General features: G+C 35.5%; 1 protein-coding gene across 1 annotated transcript in view; it reads left to right on the forward strand.

The window, feature by feature from the left end:
• The first annotated feature begins 8,360 nt into the window (after positions 1-8,360).
• LOC144476690 (neural-cadherin) overlaps positions 8,361-21,828 on the forward strand; it is a 573,745-nt gene continuing 560,277 nt past the window's right edge. Inside the window, exon 1 of the mRNA XM_078193815.1 lies at positions 8,361-8,832. The gene's annotated coding sequence lies outside the window, so the exon portion shown is untranslated. The remainder of the gene's footprint in view (positions 8,833-21,828) is intronic.

A 21,828-nucleotide genomic window follows, 5' to 3' on the forward strand; every position in this document is an offset into this window, starting at 1 on the left:
TGGAAGCTGTAGGATTAAATACTGTGTCGGAACACGATAATAAAAGTAACTTATTATTTTTGGCTTTCAAACCTTTCCATTTTTCTCAGCCCCACGATTTTATTATCTATCCAACAATTTGCAGGAACGAAAAGTTTTTAATAAGTACATTGAATGTTCAAATTCTATTTAATATTGCACGCTCAGAGTTGTTTTCAAAATTGAAAACAATGAAAAAAGAGATGTAATCAAATAGATCGTTCAAGAATGATTTTGACCCTATTTTATGTTGAGAAGAAATAACAATATTATTTAAAAAATTAGTAAAACCTAATTATTTTGAATACCTAATAATTTATCATACTAATTTTACTATTTACCCTTGAATTTAATACATTTTCTTAATATTTCAATCTATAAGTCTTTAACACTGTTTATAGAAAATTACAGTTTTTGAAAAGTCTTGCATATCTCTCTTTTTCTCCTTTTTACGTATGTTTTGTTATGAACGGTATATTATTACGCGTTTAGGGTTATTTTGAAAAATCTAACTGAGCATGCGAGTGTTTTAGAATACTTCAATGAACTCCACTAAATATGATAGTAAAGAGTGTTACGTCAAGTGTACTTAGCAACAAAAGAGGGATAGTATACTTAACCCTCTTAGTACCGGCCAAAAGAGTCTGTTTCTGAGTGAAATATTCAAAACTCGTTTGACGAAGATTGATAAAATTTGGGAAAGAAATTGCAAGAATTTTGAAAAGCCTGATAAATAACAAATTCAAAAAGAAGAAGAAATAAGAAATGAAATTGTTGTTTAATAAAAATATTAAGGAAAAACTATCTTTTTAACAATAGGCAACAACGATATATCGTTGTTCGGTACTAAGAGGGTTAATACCAGGGCTCGGAAATAGCAAGCATACAACATAAGGATCGTCAGGAGTACGCCTTCTGCCTCACCTCGCGTATCCCGCTCCTCATGGTCGCCTTTTTTAGCACGGAGCATTTCAGGTGCGTGCATTCGTCGCTTTTCATGCGTGTGTATGTAGTATTTAGGCGGTCAACGGGGAGTGAGACGCGCGGCAGGACTTAGGAGGCGTAGCCTTTGCGATGCTCATGTTGCATGCTGGTTAATTCCAAGCCCTGTTTTATATTATTTTCAAGATTTTAATTTACTTTTGCGTAAATTTATCCTTAATTTTGCCTGCTTTGGGGAACAGCGAGAATGTAGATGTTCCGAATAAGTAATTAATTCAAGACGAACAATAATAACCTATTATACTTCCTAGGGCTCTTCTTCTGTATTTGTAATCATTATATTTTTCTTTTAAGGCACCCTGTGATGCTGTTAAATTCTCTAGATTATACAGATAAAACTCTTTTATATGACGTCGAAAATAAATAATATCATAAAAAAGTTTATTTTTTCGTGCACGCAGTCAGTTTATTCAAATGATAATTCGTATTTACATTGAACAGATTTTACGCTGTATGAATTATTGGTTTTGTTCTTGAAAATCATTTAATCGTGTAAAACGTTTATTCCAATCACGTTTATTTGAAACATATTCATTTCAAAGTGAATTATGTTGCACATCTCCGTAACAAATCCTTTTCGCGGTCAGGTAACTGTCTGATAACGCCGATTCGATGGTTCCCCTCATAAATATTAAAACGAAGCGCGCCACTTTTATGCAGTTTTACTACGGAATATTCATTTGGCACGATGTGAATATTTGCTAATAGAGCGGAATTTATATGTCGCCATTTTATAAATATAAGACTAACAGTGCTTCAAAATAATGAATGATTCAATTCTCAGAATTTATTAAATCATACAAATGAAAAAGTGGAAAACAAATTGTATTAGTAAATGAATGCTTAGGATTAAAATAAAGTAGTTTATGGTAAAAAATAGCATTGTTCATTTGAAAATACTGTAAACCAGTGTTTCCATTTACATACTTCTATTGGTTTATTTCAGTAAATGTATAAAATACACGTGTAATATAGAAAATGAGATGAGATTAACCATAAATACAACTTTATACAACAACGTCACGAAACGATATAAAACATTTTAAAACATTTTCCGAAACACCACCGAATCCACTACATATTTCATATTTCGATACATCCATCCATTCTCACCTGCCTAACTACGATTAACTTTGAAATATTCAAGAACTTTGTACCTTCAATCAGTCAGCGTCTTGCGCCAAGTAGTCGAGTTGACCGCGTAATCTCTCCTGTGACCAAAATGCCTAAAATCATAACGATTCATTCTTTCGAATTTTATTTAATATCACCGTGCGCGTAAAATGGGCTCTCGTACATGTAAATTGGGAGAGGGAAAGCCGAGATATTCATATATTAATTTTACGGGCAGGTATAATTTATAATTCATCGTCTGAGGGGAATACTTCTTGTTGACTTACACAGTTTTGCTGGTACGTGGCTTCGAAGACTTTTTTTTGACTTTCATATTTTTGCCACTAGATTATACATACATAACAAAGCTATCAAAACCCATCAAATTCAAACAAAGCTAATAAGTAGATTGGGGAATCTTGTAACAACATGCCCTAATATGAGAGGAGTTGTTACGTAATAAATTGTTAATTGGCAGAATTGACAATTCAATATATATTTTTGATATTATCAAATTTTATATTTAACCCTATATACCATCGGTATAATGGATTATTATGTCGCATTATGTCATCGGCATATGCAGCATAACATTCAAATGTTGAAGTTTGTGAGTAAAATCATTTTAAGATTGCATTAAGCGCAGTAACTAATTTTACAATAAAGATAGAAATTTGATTTATTTGTATTACACCTCTATTAGACTCGATGCAAGAATTTTACAATTTTTGGGTGCCCTGATTCGACAGGGAAATTGAATTTTACAAATATTTAGAGATCTTTTTAAGGGCTTATTAACAACTTTTCACTGCTTTTTAATACGATTAATTTGTTTGGATTAATATCTTCGGAATGCATTTTTGAGTGAATTAAATTTTTTGGAGATTTCTTGTGGGTTAATTTTCTGGATATTTTTCGTGTGAACAGAGTCCTATCCAAAAACTACTTAATGTTTTTATATTTCACCATCTTGTAAAATGTTGATAGTCAAAGAAGAAATTGCGAGATTCGACCAAAATTCAAACGAATATTTAACAACTGGTTGGTTACTCATTGTCAAACTGTAAAATTATAAATAGATATACACTATACACAATACAATTGTAGACTTAAAAGCATTATATGCATGGTTGGAGAAAAATAGTAAATATGAAATGCTAAATAGAATCTACATATTTTTATTTTCTCGTGTATTTAGTTACACATAGAAATCGTATTGTGAAATAAGTATTTCATTAAAATATAGGAAAATGAAATGTAATATTTCACAGAATAGGATTTAGAGTAATAGTACTGCAACTAATAGTATTGCAAATAATAGGTTTTTGTTCTTTAGCTTTTTATAGTATCATGTACTTTTATCGATAAAACATAAAACATTTATATTTGTTCATAAATGATTGAAATTATTGATAACATGAGACATCTATTTTCTGTATAAATGACTGGAAACATTACAGGAGAACGATTTATGTAAATTACTGATTTACTTTGTTTGCTTTAAACAACACACTTTTCAAACATACTATCTTTTAATAAATTTCGTTGGGGTGTTAATATTATTGTATTAAATTATTCGAATAGAAAATATGTTTAGTTTTAACATTTATATGTCTTATTTACAGTTCATTAATTCTTATATTTGAATCCGTATGTAAGCAGCAAATAATATTTTCTCATGATTTAAACATTTAACGAAATGGCATTTCCAAATAATATTTACTTATGCAAATATTTTATGTGGTATTATTTGAAACTTTTCCCAGTCCTGAGTTCGTGTTTAATAGACTTGAATAATAAATGCCAATAATACAAGTGTGTCATACTTTCCTCCAAGCGCATTTTAGCCATACTGAAAATTTTACTTGAGAATATTATAAAATATTATAGAAACATAACAAAAGAGAAAATAATGCACGAGTTTATCCAATTATTCCAATTTAACGTTAATAGTGTCATAAGTTCAAGAAAATTCTACTGAAGAATTTGGTTAAAAGGAGCAATATTAAAACGATTGATATCGTAATAGTAAGTGGTTTATTTATGTCAGTTTCAAGTATATTTAATGTCCTTAATAATATAATACAATATCATTGAAATATCCATCACGGCTACGTTTGCAGGATTGGATCCGCTGAACCCAATGTTTGATTCTCTTCACATAAATTAGCTTAAATATCACAAATGGTGGATTCAATATTATTTCCCGAGTTGCTTAAATTTTGTGAATTGTTGGCATAAACCAATGATTTGACGTAATTGCAGAGAAAACAAATTTAAGTGAATTAAATTGCATGAACGGGACAGCCAACCAACAAGTTCAATTTTTGAAATAATCATTTCGCCTAAATTTAGTTTCAGTAAATTGATTGCTGCAGTCGTATGACATGTTGCAGCATCTTGGAAAATAAATTTGAATAATTTTTAAGCATTGTTCTAGTGAAAGTTTTTTCAAGATTAAATGGTAGAACGTATTGAATAAAAATCTGAAAAGAAATAGAAATAAACGTCAAATACATGCATAGAAGCATAATTATAAAATGTAGCGCAATTATTGAAAATCCCCTTACATGTGTAACTTCACCTCCCCTTCTTTAAAGTATTAGGCCATTTACAGAATGTTCAATAAATATTAAAACCTGATAAGAAATTGTTTTAATGTTTGAAATTTATTACAAAGTTAATTACATTAGTCTGCAAAATGTTTTCTTCGCCAATATATCCATCGTGTCCTTTCATTATGTATTCAAACATATCGGGAATCTTTTAACACATTCTTAATGACCAAAATGCAATGGATAAATAAACTAATTGTATAAATGACAGACACTTAAATTTTTAAGTTTTGTTTATTGAATTAACTTTTTTGAAATTTCAAAGAAAATCGTTTTGTTCGAAGTTTATAGGGATGTTATTTCATATTAAACAGCCATCGAATACTTTTGTGGCTCACTGTATGTGTGTTAAATGTGTTCCAAATGTTATAGCCCCTTCGTACGACTCCTTTAGTTGTTGATAATATATAGAACAGATAGGTTTTTCATATTTTGTTTTCATCTCAATTCGTAATAAGGGAAAATAGATTTTGTTGAGACAGTGGTACGTAGATTAAAGGCGTAACCATTATTATTGCAAGTTTTTGAAAGGAAAAGTCTAAATTGTTGAAGAAAATGGCGTCGATCGATCGAATAGAAATTAGAACCAAGATTTGAACCAAGATCTTTCTCTAGCCGGACAATTGTTTCAACCAATTAATCTCTACCGACCGCCAGACGACTGATTCTCTCTTTGTTTTCATGTCCGAAACACCTCAGGAATGCCGATTCCTACAAAATACCGTATTACGAAGCAGTTTATTGATACAATATGATATGAAAATAACATTCTTAATTCTTTGCACTAGGATCTCCTATTTACTAACATGACAAAACTACTGATAATTATGGTATTTCCAAAATTAACAATTTTTGTTTCGTATGATCGGTATCAATAAAATTGTATAACAAACTCTTTTTAATGTAAATATATTTAATGCATATAATATGCAGCGCGAGTGATTTAAATGTATTACTTCAATTTTTCTCGTAAATTAACATACATATTATATAAAAAGGTAAAGAGGAGTGTATACAACAACAATTCATTTGTTGTTATTTTTTTTTTATCAAAATATAGAGATCGGTCGACAAAATATGGAACACTTACATACGTTTACATTCGTATGATTAAATACTACTAAATAGCACGATTAAATGTTTCACATTATGGTTAAAATAATTCGATATAACCGTAACAATGATATAATCATGATCATCGTATTTTGACAAAACAGGAAAATAACAAACAATCAATTGTTGATACTCACCCTGTATATTTTATTGAAAGCGTTAATTCGAACTTGACAAATAAATTCATTGAAGTTTTTGATAGCTGATTTAAAGAAATTCTCTCAGCGCAAAGGGTTAAATAACATTGTTAACTTTAACATTTTCGCGATCAGCAGTCTATGTAAAGCATTCGTTTCGAGAACCCATCAATCATAAAATGTTTCTCGACTTTTCATATTTCTACGTGTAACACGTGAACGTATGACATTGGAAAAATCAATAGATTTGCAATAAAACGTCTGTTATCGTGCGTTTCAGTGAAACCTCGAGCATAAAAATTAACCTGGCCTGGCACTGAAATTCAAGTTTTATAGTCAGCAGCGAAGATTGTATCGAGCAGTGTGGGAATGTCAATCTCCATTCCTTCGCCGCCCTTATCACCGCCGACCGATATTTCACGAGTAACAACCTGAAATCTTTTCCAGTCTAATCTCGATCACCATGAATGTGACACGGCAATCGTAAAACACCTGAACCGACTCACGAACCCTGATCGTGGTGGCTCCCACCCTGATTTACATAATTCTTCACGAGCGATTAACGTGCCAGGGTCAGACGGTGATTCTTTGCCGAGCGCATGGCGCATGGCGCATGCCGTACGCGGGGCCCGTGGTCGCCTCCTCGTGGCTCGAGACTCGGAACGCGGCATCATCATAATCTCCAACCCTAATCGCTCACGGTGGATCGAGTGACGCGCTCCATCGACGTCAACGACGTCGAACCGCGTGCATGGCCGAGGCGAGGCGCACGGTAGAGCACGGCAGGTGACACCAGAGGGCTATTTCACGAGTTCGCTGCAGATTTTATGCATTTACGACAAAAATTGATACGCGTCATTTAAACGATAACAAGAATAAAAGACCCAAACGGTGTCAAAAGAAAGAAAGATTTTTCGTTTCCAAAAATAATAGAAACAATTTCTATTTTGTACAAAGATCTACGCTTGAGACGGCCAAGTAGCCAAGTATCTCACAGATAAGGTCTCGTCACTGGCTATAAGAGCTGTTACTATTTTCATTAATTTCTTTCTTTATAATTGAAGTAATAATTAGAGTCCCAGTGGAAAATCAGTCCAAGTGTTGATTTAGATTCGATATGAAATTTTCCAAAACGATTTCCCAGTAGAAATTATATTTTAAGAAATTGTATGTAAAATGAAATGTAAGCGTGGGAAAATTAATTAAATAAATAATGGAAAAACAAATAAAATACAAATTTATTTTTCTCATATCTTTTTAATAGCTCATACTCGTTAAACTCGTTATTTAATTGGATTTCATTTAACAGCAGTCGTACAGTTATACAAATAATGAATTTAAATAGAATGAATTATTTACATCATTTGGCATCGCCTGGCAGATATTGCTGAATTTAATGGTTCTAAAAATCTCAGACTTGATAAATATGGATCCGAAGTAATTGAAAGTTCAGTTCGATTATCTTATGAGTGTACTGCGGATCTTTATGATAAATAAACATCGTCTGCATGAATTGCAAAATGTAGGTGTCAAGTGTAATATTGTTTCCTAAATAATTCTAATAAGTTGTAATTGTCATATCCAGATTTTTAGTTTCCCTTCATCACTATTTTACCATCCACCTACACTTTTTCAATCCGCAGTCTACTCGCGAGGTACGCGGGTAATTTTTGTTTACTCAAGCCGTCTATTTTATAGATCAGAACTCTAATTTGAGCGCAGCAAAGGAAATCGTAGCAGATCGAAAGAGATCAGAGCAAAGTAGAAGAACCGAACAGATGAGAGCAGATCAGAGCAGCAGAATAGAGCACATCAGAGCAGAGAAGAGCAGAGGAGAGCAGTGAACAGAGCGCAGCGGAGCAAAGGACATGCGCTCGCGCGTCGCGCACCCTGCAGGGTCGAGGGATGATGATGACGACGCGGTTCGACGCGACTCGGAGCGGCGCGGCGCGGCGTCTGGACAGCAGGGAGGGGAGGAAAGACGGGGGTGCGATTGGTCGGAAAGAGAGGAAAGACGAGCGGGAGGGTAAGGTTGGAGAGGGAATGGAACATCGGCCGAGTGTAGATGGTAGGGGCAAAGAGAGAGTGGGGAGTTTGCACGCCGACCGGAACGGCCCCACCAAGTTTTATCCAACGATCCGGGAGGCTCGTCGAGGTAGTGGTCCGCGCCCCACAGCCGCGTCAACTCGAACGACGCGTGTCGTTGTCGTGCTGCTGTCTGCGCTCTCTGTCTTCTCGCTCCCTCTCGCTGCAGAGAAGCTTTCGTCTGACAGAAAAATCGCGAAACGAGTCGGGCTACGCGAACGATTCGGATCCGAGCGATCGGAAGTACTCGAATACGAACCACCCCGAGCCTTGGGGTTGCATGTCTTCTCCTTTCCGGTTGAGAGAGAAGAGCGCGCAATTCGGATAAAGAAACCTAGCCGTAACAACCCGCGAGGTGACGAAGACAGGGGGCAACATTCCGGAGAAGGAACATCTTGGTTGTCAGTGCCGTTGTCATCGTCGAGGATTTTCAGTTACGCTCAATGAAAAGTCGTCGATGTACCGGTGCATAGTGAGCCTGTGACAGGGCTAGTTTTCGAACGTCTAACCCGGCATATATTATTAGACAGTGAATGTCCGTCTTGTGTCGTGGTTTTGTTCGATCTTCCGACACAAACGATCCGTTCGAACCGATCGGACTATAGAACGTGTCATCTCGTTCACCAAAGAGTATCGCACAGGTGCCAGAAGTTTCGGGAGTGGTTCCTCCGATTAATCTCCGCTCCCAAATTCAGCGATTATCAGCTCTCCGGTGAAAGGACATCTTCGGATACTCGCACCTGGAACGCGTACGTATTTTATAACACACCTGGATCGTGGCACCTAGTGCGGCGGTGCCATGCTATGGCCTCTCTCCTTAGGTTCTCTCCTACACCCCCAAACAGGTTATTGATTTTGCCGAAGTAAGGAGCCACGGATGTAGCCCGTACGCCCTGCGGCCTGCGACCTGCTCGTTTTTCCACCCCTTCGCCTCCTGTCTACCATTCTCTTTATTTTACCATTTTTCTTTCTCGCTTGCGTGTCCTTGGTACTCGCCACCCTCTGACGTGAGCTTTGGACGATCTTTTTGACACAGTTTGACAAACGTTGAATCTTTCTCTCTCTCCCTCTCTGTCGACGGGACCTTCGTGTCGTGTTTCGTCTTGGTTGTTTTACAACGACAGATAGAGAGAGAGAGAGGGAGAGAGAGAGAGAGAGAGAAAAGTAAGAAGCGTCGTCTTTTTGCTGGGGTGTTACCCTCGATCCGTCCACTGCGGTTAATTCTTTCTGTTCTGCTCGTGCGATGGTAATGAAACGTAAATACTTGCTTGCGGGACTGCGAAGTCACGCAATTCCGTAAGCATATTATGGAATCGAGTGGTGTGCTCTTTGGGGCACAACCGGAAACAACCGGTGTCGGCAGTCAGCACCCTGAAGCCTGGCTAAAGCCATACACGTCGTATAGTGTATCGTGTCACTGAACTGGCCGAGTAGACTGTTGCAGAGGCAACGTGACTATACACGAGACACACAAGGGCTGCGTGCGAGATTCCAACTGACAGTGGATCGATCGATCGGTGAACTTTTCGCTACGAAGCAACCACCGTCGTCGAAGCGGTGTTCTTTCGCAAAAACGAAGCGTCGTAGTAAATCAATAGAAACCACGTGAAGCAGGACGAAAGATCGCTCTCCATCTATCTCTCTCTCTCTCTCTCTCTCTCTCTTGCTGTCTTTCTCCCACTCTCCCTTTCTCTTGTTCTCTTCCCTGCGGATCATCCCCCCCCCCCCCCCCGACGCGGCCTGCTTCTCCCATTTTCTCTCGCTTTCCTTTTTTCCCTCTCGTCGAATGATTCGCGCGTTTCGCGAATTTCCACGAGCCAACGACGCGCGGGGCGGATCGATATGTCGGGCGACTGGTTCGCGTGCATCTGTCTTCCCGCCCGAGACGGAACCAAATGATTAGCGGCGATCATTCTGATAGGTCTCGTTGTGTCATTGTGTCCGATGGGGCAGACGGTTCGCCTGCGTGTGACGTTTGAGAATCGTTCGAGTACCGTGACCGGATTCGGTCGACTCCGGACCGTTGTGCGCTCGTCAATTATGTAAGATTTCCCGAATTTCTGTTCATCGATCGGCTGGAGCCGCGACGTTCCTGAATTCTTTATTCGTTCGTGCTCTCTCGGGATTTGGTATTTCTGGCCGGTTCATCGAACGCCCGGAGTATCGAACTCTTGGCCGGATTTTAATTGACGTTGACGTCCACGGAAATGTCGCGTTTTCTATTCGTTACGTGCATCGACTTTTCCTCGTAAATTCGTTACTAGGAATCGCATGGAATTTTGATCTCGCACTACGATTACTTTCGTGGGAACTATCGGTTTGCAAAATATTCGAATATTATGGCGAGGCTCGCTATCGAGTGTTATTAAAGTTTTACCGCAATCGCACAGAAAACGCGAAGAATTTAGAAGATGACTAGTCGTGAATTTCTGAAGCCGTCTGAGCGTCTTTGATCGAAATAAGGCCAGCCGGTAGGCGTGTCCAAGCTGCTCTCTGTCCACAGAGAAGTATATTTGTTTCTACTCGAAAACACGGTCTTTTATTTTGACAACGCGTTGTCATAGTAAACGATACATCGTTAATCTTAACGAACGAGAAAGGACAACAAACAGCGTATGATTAATGAAATTGTTAGCAGACCTTCTTGAGATATGCTTCAAATTCCTTTAATGTATTTCTGTAATTGTTTCATCGCTGAACGACTTTTTCTAAATGGAACATTTTTGCTTCATGTTGGTACGTTTTCAGAAATTTTCATTTGTCCTGACTTTTGATATCGTCTGAAGCCACACACACACACACAAACATATATATATATATATATAGGTTCTATTGGTTTTTAAATATTTATGTAAAACTAGTATCTGGTAGATCTGTAGTTACAAGTTCTTTTAAATAAAATTCGAGTCGACAATTATTATTATAATATAACGTGTACGAACTGTTTTCTAAACATAATACATATAAAAAATGAAAAGTATTGCACGCGTTCAACAATATTTTGATAGCATTTGCTAACAAATGCAACAATTAATTGATAGCATCTGTTTTATCGGTGTACGGTAGAAATACATCTTTGACGTGTTTGAAATATCCAAAAGAGTGAAAATTATAGGTCTCAGGTTCGCGTGTTGAAATAGAGTAACAGACCTTACTTTCACAGTAGCAGATGGCACAATACGGCCAATGACCAAGCGATGCAACGTGCCGTGGTCCGTGGAAGCCCGCCAGTCTCGAAATACGACGGAAGTAGTGTTAGGGGGGAGGGCTGTTTTCTGAGCAGTTCATAGCCAGTGGTTCCGGCGTCTATTCGCTAAAATTCTGAAATTCTGTCGGCTGGAAAGTAACGATAAAAACTACGAACTACCTCTGCTCCTTTTTCAGTTGTTATACTTTTCTACCTATATAATTGAAGCTGAAACAGAAACATGGAAAATTTAATACAAGCTTCTTAAACAATTTTCTTATTTACGTTTGTTAAAAGGAAAAATACAATAAAATAATCTTTGCATATAAAGAATCACAAATTCAATATGATTTTATCTTTTTCTGTATTTATTATATATATTATTATATATATTTATATATTGTATTTATAATGTTAGATTTCATTTTGAAATTATTGTTGTTATTGTTCTAAGATGTTTACAATTATTAGAATTATGTACATTAAATTTACAGTGATTTATATAATGTTTGCGAAAATTAGTAAATATCCATTGCAAAACTGTAGTGATAGGACCATAAGTGAAGTAGTATCAAAACGCCAAGGGCTCAAGCTAGAGTCGTGTCTATATGTCAGCCATAAAAATTGATTAGCTGATAAAAGAGAATTGCTTACTAGTATTACATTAATATAACAAAAATTTGGAAATTCTGTGCAATGGGTTCACTTAATATTATTGTGCCTGTATTTCAATAATTATTAAAACTTATTAATAACGAAGCGAACAATATTTACTTGGTTATTCACTGTATCTTTGCAGTGCTATAACGTGACGTAGTTCGTGTCAAAATCACAGAATTTTGATAGAAATAAGGTATAGCGATAATGATTTTTTTACATTAAAGTTGAAATGTTGTAGAATAAGGAAAAAGTAGAGAGAATGTAACATCAATGCTACCCAACTTCAAGTAAAGTTGTATTTCGTGTTATACATCATTCCTTGTAGGTTTTGACACGTTACTATTTATGGAACGCTTCGAAATATGGAAAAAATTTATTTACGCGAAAGAACTAATGAAATCATGATCTCGGTAATTTATCATTATTTCGGTCGATGTATTTACTTTGGCTGCAAAACTCTCTCAAATGGTTGCCAATAATGTTCATCTAGAATTATATTGCAGATTTTTGCTAATCAACAATTCTTACAGTAGAGTTACAAAGAAGGATCGTATTAAACGTTTAAAAGATTTTAGGAATTTTTCTAATAAACACTTGATAACTGTTGTAAATATTGTCTGATTTACTTTAAATTTTGTAATCAATTAACGATTGTAATCGATTAATAAAAACCAACTTTTATAAATTTTTCCTGCAAAACGATATAGGAACATACATTCTTTAAATGTACAGATATATCTTTAAACTACAAGAAAGCATTTTTTAATTGCATTTGTTTATTTCTCATCGGTGAGCGTACAATCATGTCAATCTGGTCGACGTGAAAGCCCACATTTGCGTGACGTGTAGCACCTGTCATAGTTACGCGAGTGCAGAACATGAATAATTTTACTAAAGTTCAATAGTTTATTTGTTTAACACGAAAAAGTAATCATTTTTCGTAAAAAAACTGACAATATATTGTTGAAAAGATACGTTTTATAAATAAAAAATAATGTTAATATTGTTGGTATAGTACTATCTGGACAAGCAGATAATGAATTGAATAGGCTTTGGTGGAAATTGTTCGGTCAATTAGTTTTCCAGTTATCCGTCACAGTGGTCTCAATAAATGATGTTTCGGGAAAATCACGTTTGGAGATCCCAGGCTTTGTGTTTCAAACTCTGCCGTATCGCGCTATAGCTATGGTCTGCAACTTTGTTATCTTTGCCAATTTGATCGTAAAATTTTAGCAGCTCGCTTTTCAAATATTGTACTTTTCATTTATGCAAATTTTCCTCTGAAAACGAACTTTCAAGTACAGCTACACAGTGACTGTGAGTTACGTTTGCATTAATCGACTTAGAAATGCTGAAATTAAATAACGTCGTGCTTCCTATAATGATACATTTAGTGGATTTAGAAGAATTTGAAGCCGAGTTGAATGCAGTCCTTATTGTTGTTTCATTTTTTGACGTCGCATTAGCAGCCCGATGTTATTTGAGTGGTTCCTTCAACGAACCCTTCAATGGGTCCTTCCAAAAGTGTTCAGAAAACATTTCTATTATACCTCTGCCGATATTACGGGTCGTTTGCTTAGGAGCAGACAAACATTTCTTTGCAAAATTTCCTGGAAACAGCCTTTAGATATTTAAATTCAAATATTAACCTCTCCAACGCGAGGTCATGAATAATATTCATTAACATTGACGATTAATTTCGTAATAATAATGTAATAGTGTTATTACGTACATACATCGTCTAAAAATATATACTATTATATATCATGTAACATATTGCAAAACATCATTCAGGTACAACTAGTTTTCCTCATATGCCCTTATGTGAGAGCATAAACACTTTGTTTATCGTGGCACTTTTTCTAACGTTTATCAACATTTTATACGACGCCCATGAGGTTAGTCGCCTCAACGAAAAACCATACTGCCAGCGGTCGGTTATTTAAAAGCATTTATTGCCGCATATTCAAAATGCATGATACATAGATATACTGTCGTCCTTAGGTACAAGGTCTTATCTACTAATTTGCCATTTTACAGGATATTTTAAAATATTTGGCACATTGCATGCCTTATTTCACCATTTAAACAATTTTAGAACATTCTACTTATACACATACTTCTATATACAGAGTACCAAATGTAACTCCATGTACTTGTTTTCATTTATTCGAAAATGATTTTATTAGTTTGAAACTTTACCTTTTTGAATGATCAGAAATGTTAGTTAAAGCAATTTAACTGAGCAGGTTGGCACGATAGGTATACATATACATACAGCTAATTCAGTCTTTATTAAAATGCGCAAACTTCTCGAAGCATGTGAATAATGCGAACAAACATTCCCTGCAAAAAGTCTGTATTTTGAGACTAAACAATTTTTTGAAATAAGGAAATTAACGTTTTTCTTCTTCAGACTTACCAAACAGTGAATTCTACAACAACCGTTATCCCCATGTTGGTAGTTCTAGGGTTAACCCTTTGCAGTCGGAGCCATTTTAAGTGGAAATCCAAGATATTTGTTTAGGCTTGTAGTGTTGCCATTTTGTATATCTTGGAGGATTTTATATATTATACAATTGCATTTCGCGACTCGTGCAACAGTTAACAGCTCTTAATAATTCTCTAAATGTAAATAAATATGATAAAAATGATTTTCAAACGTGACATGATCATTTTTAGCGGCGCCTTGGAGTCGCCACTCGACCGCAAAGAGTTAACACAGTTCGATCGTAAACCATACGTTCCTATTTTGTTTATCAGTAGTCGTTACGCAAAGCGTGGAAACAGTGCTGTATCTGTATCGAGAATCAACGGGGATAATCGTGACGTTGCATCGCTTGAATTCTTAGCAAAATCGGTTCAAGCACGAACGAAACATAAAAAGTCGCAGGCAGAGAGTTATCGAGACGCGAATTCATAGCCGCATATGTAGAAATGCTGCGTGCTTCCCTCTCAGCCACGAGACACACCACCATCTCCCGTCTCATGGAAATGGGTTCTCTATTTGACACCGACGACGCGCAACGTTGGCGTACTACACCGTTCGTAGGATACGAGAACGAGGCAGAGACGGCCGACTGCGCGCGCGTGTGCCTCCGCACGTGTGTGGCTGTGTGTTCGAGGGCGTGCGGGCGCACGCGCCGACTCGTCGATTGGCGACGCTGCGAGACGCTGCGAGACGTCCGCGTGGAATGCTCGGCTGCTCGCCTACCCCGAGACTCAGCCAGTCTCCTCTCTCGTTCGCTTCCCCTTTCGTTCTTCAGGCTCCCTTCGGTTAAAGACTCTTTAACGTTTGTGTGGCGGCTAGCTTTCTAAGCGGCTACTTAGGTCAGAGTTCATCGTTTCCCGGTCGACGATCATGATTTCAACGGACGTCCGGTGAATTGCGATCACTTTGTCTCGCCTATAATTCGTGCTGGCTAAACTCTCTAACAATCGCACCCCGCCAAATCGAATTCTTATTTTAAGCAGGGACTGCAACTGTTGTAATCAGCCTGAAAGAAATCGTCGCATAATAATTATTCTTTCGATTTAAATGTTGTTACTCATAATATTCATTTATTTATTTATTCATTTATACGAGCACAATTGGCATTAGCGAGACATCGGTTCGATTTTCAATAGAGAAGAAAGTTTATGGAATATTAAAACAAACCTCACTCACTAAAATTTAGTTTTAAAATTTCCGTTTCAGTCATGTTTGTTGCAATTAATGCAAACAATTCTTATTTTATATAAACATCCGCAGTTTAATCATAATAGTAATCGTTGAGTGAAACACTAGTCCGGCTACTTGTAACTAGAAAGCGGATCTTTATACAAAATGAAAATTCTCTCCAATAGCTATCGAGATTTACGAAACGGACTTTTAAAACGTTTTTTATAGGTTCAGATAAAAAGTTAAAAAGCGAAAATTTTGGTTACGTTTTTTGTCATTCCAAGTAAGAAGAAAATTAAAAAAGAACATTTCAGTCATTGTCCAATGAACTAGACTCTGTATTATCTAAAAGATATTGGAGTCATTTAGTCCAGTTCGAAGAAAGTTATTGCGTTGTAAAAAGTTTTTAAACACTTTCGTGAACCTCTGTATATTTGTTAAAGACCCCTTAGGCGAGGAGTTCTTTCTGTAATTTTCTGTTTCTTTCTTCAATAATATTCATCCTTATTCTCTTTGGGAAATCCCAGGGCATTCGCAGGGCACAGTGTACTTGGCGCATATACGGTTGGCTTAGATATCGGTGCTTTTGGGAAATGAGTAATTATCGAGAGACCAGTCGCACGCGTTTTCTTCGTCCAATTAGCCGGTTACCCGACTGCTTCGAAAAACGGCGTGTACTCGCTAACTTTTATCGCTTTAGTCACTCTCGTTGCTTTTTCAGATAAGGAAATCTTAAATGTAAAACGTAATTGTTTTTACTAGAGTCCGAAATAAACAAGCAACTTCCGTTGTAGGAAAAAGTCTGTTGGAACTTAAATGGCCCATTCGACAAAATATCAGTCCATGTGGAACTTTTACGAAAGAGTACTTACCATTCGGAAACTTTTTCAATAAACGTTCAAGTAGAACAGACATTTTAGAATCTGTACAATAAAAATAGCATGGGAACAAGTTCTTTCGGAACGTTTATTATTAAAGTTCCTATAAAATAAATACAACGTCGCTTTATTTTATATTCGATTTAACGAGGAATATTATGTAATATTATTTGCTAATTAAAGAAGCGACATGATAATCGAAACGTAAGTAGTACTGTTTTATTCGAAGTGTTGAAATGTCTGAACTTTCATTTCAGAAGCGAAATGTTTTTAGAATTTGTGAGATTTAAAATATTTCTGTAATAAATTGGCATAAATTTCAGTGGCTTTAGATTTAGTTTTGATTCATAATCATTTAAGAACCATTAATGTCATTATAATATTATACATTAAATAATAGTTGGCATAGTATTTTCGACATTCCTTAACATGAATTAATTTTTTAATTTTATTAAATCAAATAAACACTTTTAATATCTATTCTTACTCAATATTTATGACATAGGAAGATTTTCGAAAACTACCACATTCGCTCAGTTGAAATGTAGTATACAAGAAAGTTCTGAAAAAGTTTGTCGAACCCTGATATTTAGTTATACCTTAAAGGTTAAAATGACAGATTCACTCGCATCATTTGAGTTCAACGTATATATATATATTTTGCATACGTATATTTTTTCCAAGTAGCTGATTCTAACTTATGCTAGATTATGTAAAACGTAGCATTTGCATCGACGAAGTATTCTGGGAAATTGAAGTCGTGCTAATATCACGTTTTCGCTGAAGTTGGTACGTGTGTGGTAGAGGCGCAGTGGCCGCTCGATAAGCCAGAGCCCTTTAAGTGTGAACTTGTAACGCCCTGAGCTCACACGCAGGCAGGCGACACGACGCGAAGCGACGCGGCGAATAGAACGTGCGTGTGTTGGCCGCTCAATAAGTACGAATGCTACTTCGAAAATATCGAAGCACTAACTTATCAAATAGATGCAATGCATACTGATTTCGTTGAACTATATCAATCCTCCCTTGTATGGTATAACGTATTGTTATCACTAGACTGCGGATTTTTATGTGATAGAAAAATTCTTTTAGTTGATTGTAAGAAGTATAAATTAGTTGAAAATGTCCTTCTTCTTCCGTGAAACGATTTCTCGAGTTTCTTTGAGAATACTTAGTGTAAATACTAAAGTAAAATCATTTAATATATTTTGTTCGATTCACCACTGCATGCGAATTTTTGTGATTTCTTATACTTGTTTTTTTTTTATTCATTAATATAGGCGTAATAACAATGCTGAGTATTGATGAGAACAATTTTATCACATATTAAACGTACATTCCAGAATGAACATAATATTACAGTGGTGTACAGAATTACAGACTCAAAATAATTTTACATTGTTACTAATATTTGAACAAAAACAGAAAAGAAACTATATTTGTATATTTTTATTTTCCACATATAAATCAGGTGTTTTGTTAAGTTTTTGTTTAGATATCATTAAGAACGTAAAAGTTACTTTGAGTCTATAAATATTCACTATAATTATATACTTTTTATGTTTATTTGTCTAAAATGCATAGCAATTTAGAGCAGTTGCAACATTAAAAGAATTGAAAACTATGGATGTACTATTTTTGACTCGCTAAAATTGTGACAAGTAAGAAAGAATTCCTAACTGACTTCTGTTACTTATAACAAATGCAGGAATTGTTTACTTTTCCTGTAAATTCGCAGTCTAATAATAATAATCGAGGTGCATGCACTCGAAACATAGTTGTCACTGATGCATTGATAAAAGACAACACGTTATATGAAGCTTACGCTACTAGTTTACAAAAAATATAACCGAGTATACTTGGAATCATTGTCATTAACATTTATCCAAAATTGCAGAAACATAAATTAATCGTAAAAAACTAGGTAGTTCAATGTCACTGTGTATACCCTGTATATGTATACTAAGTCCAAATGAACCCAAGACAGTTGTTCAATTGCTAATAAATTCAGTAAGTTGACAATAATGTAACAGTTGATCGAAAAAAACGCTCTCATTATCTCATATCTGATCAACTAATTGTTGTCGTAAATACGTAAAATCTGTAGGTTGTCGATAATATTTGATGAATTTTATAAAAGCTTAAGCGATCGCCCGACGTCTGTCGACGGTGGCAGAGAGCGGTTATCTCCGCCGACTTGTTCTGTAATTCACGGAAAATCAAGAACAAAATTTCCATAGTTTCGCGAATATTTCCGCTATCTGTCTTGCTGCCTCATAAACGAGCCATGGAGGACACTTTCGGAGACACAGTGTGTAGTTCCTCCGCAGGGACGCGTCTAGATATCTCCGGTGTGCCGGAATGGTGGCGCAAACTTCGAGGACCGTTACCGTGAATGGCCGATTCTCTATGCGCTCGCCCCAAGAGCTCACAAATTAATGTTTATTATTATTTATACGCACCCGGGACCAAAGTGTTACTTTATATTACCGGCTCGCACGCTTGCGGGGACGTTTTCCGTGCTTTTGGTCCATTAAGCCTTCATGGTTCGTATTATATAATGCTTTCTTAGAAACATTAGAGAAAAACATCTACTGTGCACACTTAATTTTCAAGCACTTAACAGTGACCGTTATTAGTAGAAGTTTACATCAAATTACAGGGATCCGCTTTAGGGTGGTTTCAAATATTTTCGCATCTACTTCTACGCCCCTAACTTGAAACACTCGGTGAGAAAATGATGTCGGTTTGCTTAACTTTTTTATTTACTATACCTTTTGTATTCAAATTGATTAAAAAAAATCCTTTATTGAACTTAGGAAATAATTAAAAATTATAATTTTATAAGTTGCCTTTTTATTTGAGAGATTATTTTAATTAGAATTGAAAACTTGGCATACATGTTAATTGATTAGTATCGTGTCAAATAACGTTTAGAGAGACAATGGCTTTAAATTTTAGATGAAGAAAATAATTGAATATTAATGAATTATTGATTATACTATTTGTAACGTATGTCAAGTGTTTTGAAAAAATGTTATTTTCCATTGGTTAAATATTTATAATTCATCATTATTTGAATTAAATTATTGTAAATCCGACACTTTTGACGTCTTTGATTAAAACAGTATCAAATTAAAATCTTAAAAGGACTGTTGACCCCTTTGGCAAAAATAGTGTTAATAAGTAAGACCAGAATATCTCAGAGAAATATTTGACCCGCATAGCTAAGGACCACATTATATGTCCAGCCGGGGCGACATCTTTTACCTGTCAGAGCAATACGATAACGAGTACGAGTGCCATATAAAGTGACAAATGCCAATGCGGTCGAAAAACAAAGCATATAAGATGATAATTACACAAATCTTTGATCACCTCTATTCCAATAAATTGAAATTCAGATTACGAACTTGAAACTTTCGAAGATATCAATCAGAAGCTAGGAACAATTGCGAGTGACTTTTCTGCTTTTTTATACACATTTACTGCTACTTTTATTCTGACCTTAATGGAAAGTTGGTCAAGTTACTTCTGGACTATGATAGCTAATTTATGTGAATATGTTACTATTGCAAGGAGACTTTCTGAAAAAAAGCTGAATCAAAAGCGTAATTAGCTGAGAAGATTTTAAACTCTCTTTATACAGAGTATTTTATTTTACAATAGTGACGCATTTTCGTACAGTTTAGATTCTGACATACACAAATTGTAGAATTATTTTCGAGACTGTATACTTTCAGAAAATTAAATAAAAGAAAATCGATTTCTTAATGTTTCAGACTGGAATACCTCCTTAAGTAAAATATAGCCATATTTAAATATCATTTTAATCGTAAGAATCTCAACAAATATATCGTAGAAATTCTAAAATTGAAAAATTGAAAATAAACGAACTTTATTTTGCTAATTTCGTGTGTTTTACTAAGTAATAACGCGCTTTTATGCAACACTATTGAACGAATCTGGAAATGAGCTTAAATAAGAATGCTTCGATCTTTAAAATAGTAGTATCACCAATTTATCGTCCGACAATTCTACTAAACAAGTTATAAAATTGTATTGGATTCCGTGTCACTAAATTTTGTTTTCGGTCTTGTCTAACGTCGAGGTTGATATCTTTGCACCAATTACGTCTCACCATTTCTTATATTTTAAACGTTTCTAAAATTTCATAATAAGATATGAGTTTTTCAAAAAGTGGCGTTTCTGCATACAGTTAAAATAATGAAACCAAACCAAGGATTCTGTAAAAGACCATTATACTTTCAACATTTTCGGAGAAATGATTGCTCTTCATTGTATCAATAAATAGGAGCAGAGCAAATCACAGAAGAGCATATTTTCTTCTTTTGACGAATCACTATCCTTGTTTAAATCTCAAATGAAATTTCAATATTAGAAAAGAGAGAGAGGAGTGTATAAAAGCAGAAAAGAACAGAATGTGTCTGAAAAAAGCGATGCATTATTGCGATATTGTTTAACCAGTTAGCTGTTGCAGTCCCTTCAAAAAGTGTACAAGTGATTGTAATTATACTGCATAAGTTTAGTTTTCTTCACAATTTGTATAAATGCAACACTTTTGCAAAATATATAATTTAATAAAAAATCTCAAAGTATATATCCTCTGATTATGATATGTGATACGTGTTCGCTATTTAATTATGTATACCGAACAGGATTTTTCACCGTGAAATAACGTTGAAGAATAACGTGTATTACGCTGAAATAGTTAAACAACGGAACGAAAAATATCTCGAGCCCAACCGAAGCCCTAGGTTTTAAGTTTCAAAACCAGAAAATTATCGCTGAACACAGCATACGTCCGTTACGTTACGTTGGCCGCGTTCCCTTTGTTCCAGCTGCGAATTTATGAAGTCACATTTTCCATAGCCGGCTAAAATATTTCGCCGTTTATTCTGAAGTAATTAGAATGAAATGAAAACGGAGAACCAGGCGAAACTTGTCCTTCCGCGATGTAATTAATAGTTGAGCGAAACTGCAGTCATTCAATGTAAATTAAGAAGTAATCCTTTTAAGTTCCGCGTTCTGTATTCCAGTGTAGCTATACTATTAAACGATTACGTTTGTACGGACAAACAGAACTTTCGGAATTCTACTCCACCTTCGGTGTGGAGGTACCGGGATTTATTCGTGCGGAAAGAGATACAACAAATTTTACTTGAGACGACGTTTCGCTTCGAAGTAGATACAGATTTCGTTTATTCGCGCAAAGAACGTTGCTCAACCGTTCCACTTTGATTTCGCTGAAATTTCGCAGGTTCGGACAAGAACCAGATATAGGTAAAAAAGAAGCAGATATAGGTAAGAAATAACCAATATAGGAAACACGCATTCT

The sequence above is a fragment of the Augochlora pura genome, chromosome 11 (genome assembly GCF_028453695.1).
Source record: "Augochlora pura isolate Apur16 chromosome 11, APUR_v2.2.1, whole genome shotgun sequence".
In the NCBI taxonomy this organism is placed as follows: Eukaryota; Metazoa; Arthropoda; class Insecta; order Hymenoptera; family Halictidae; genus Augochlora; species Augochlora pura.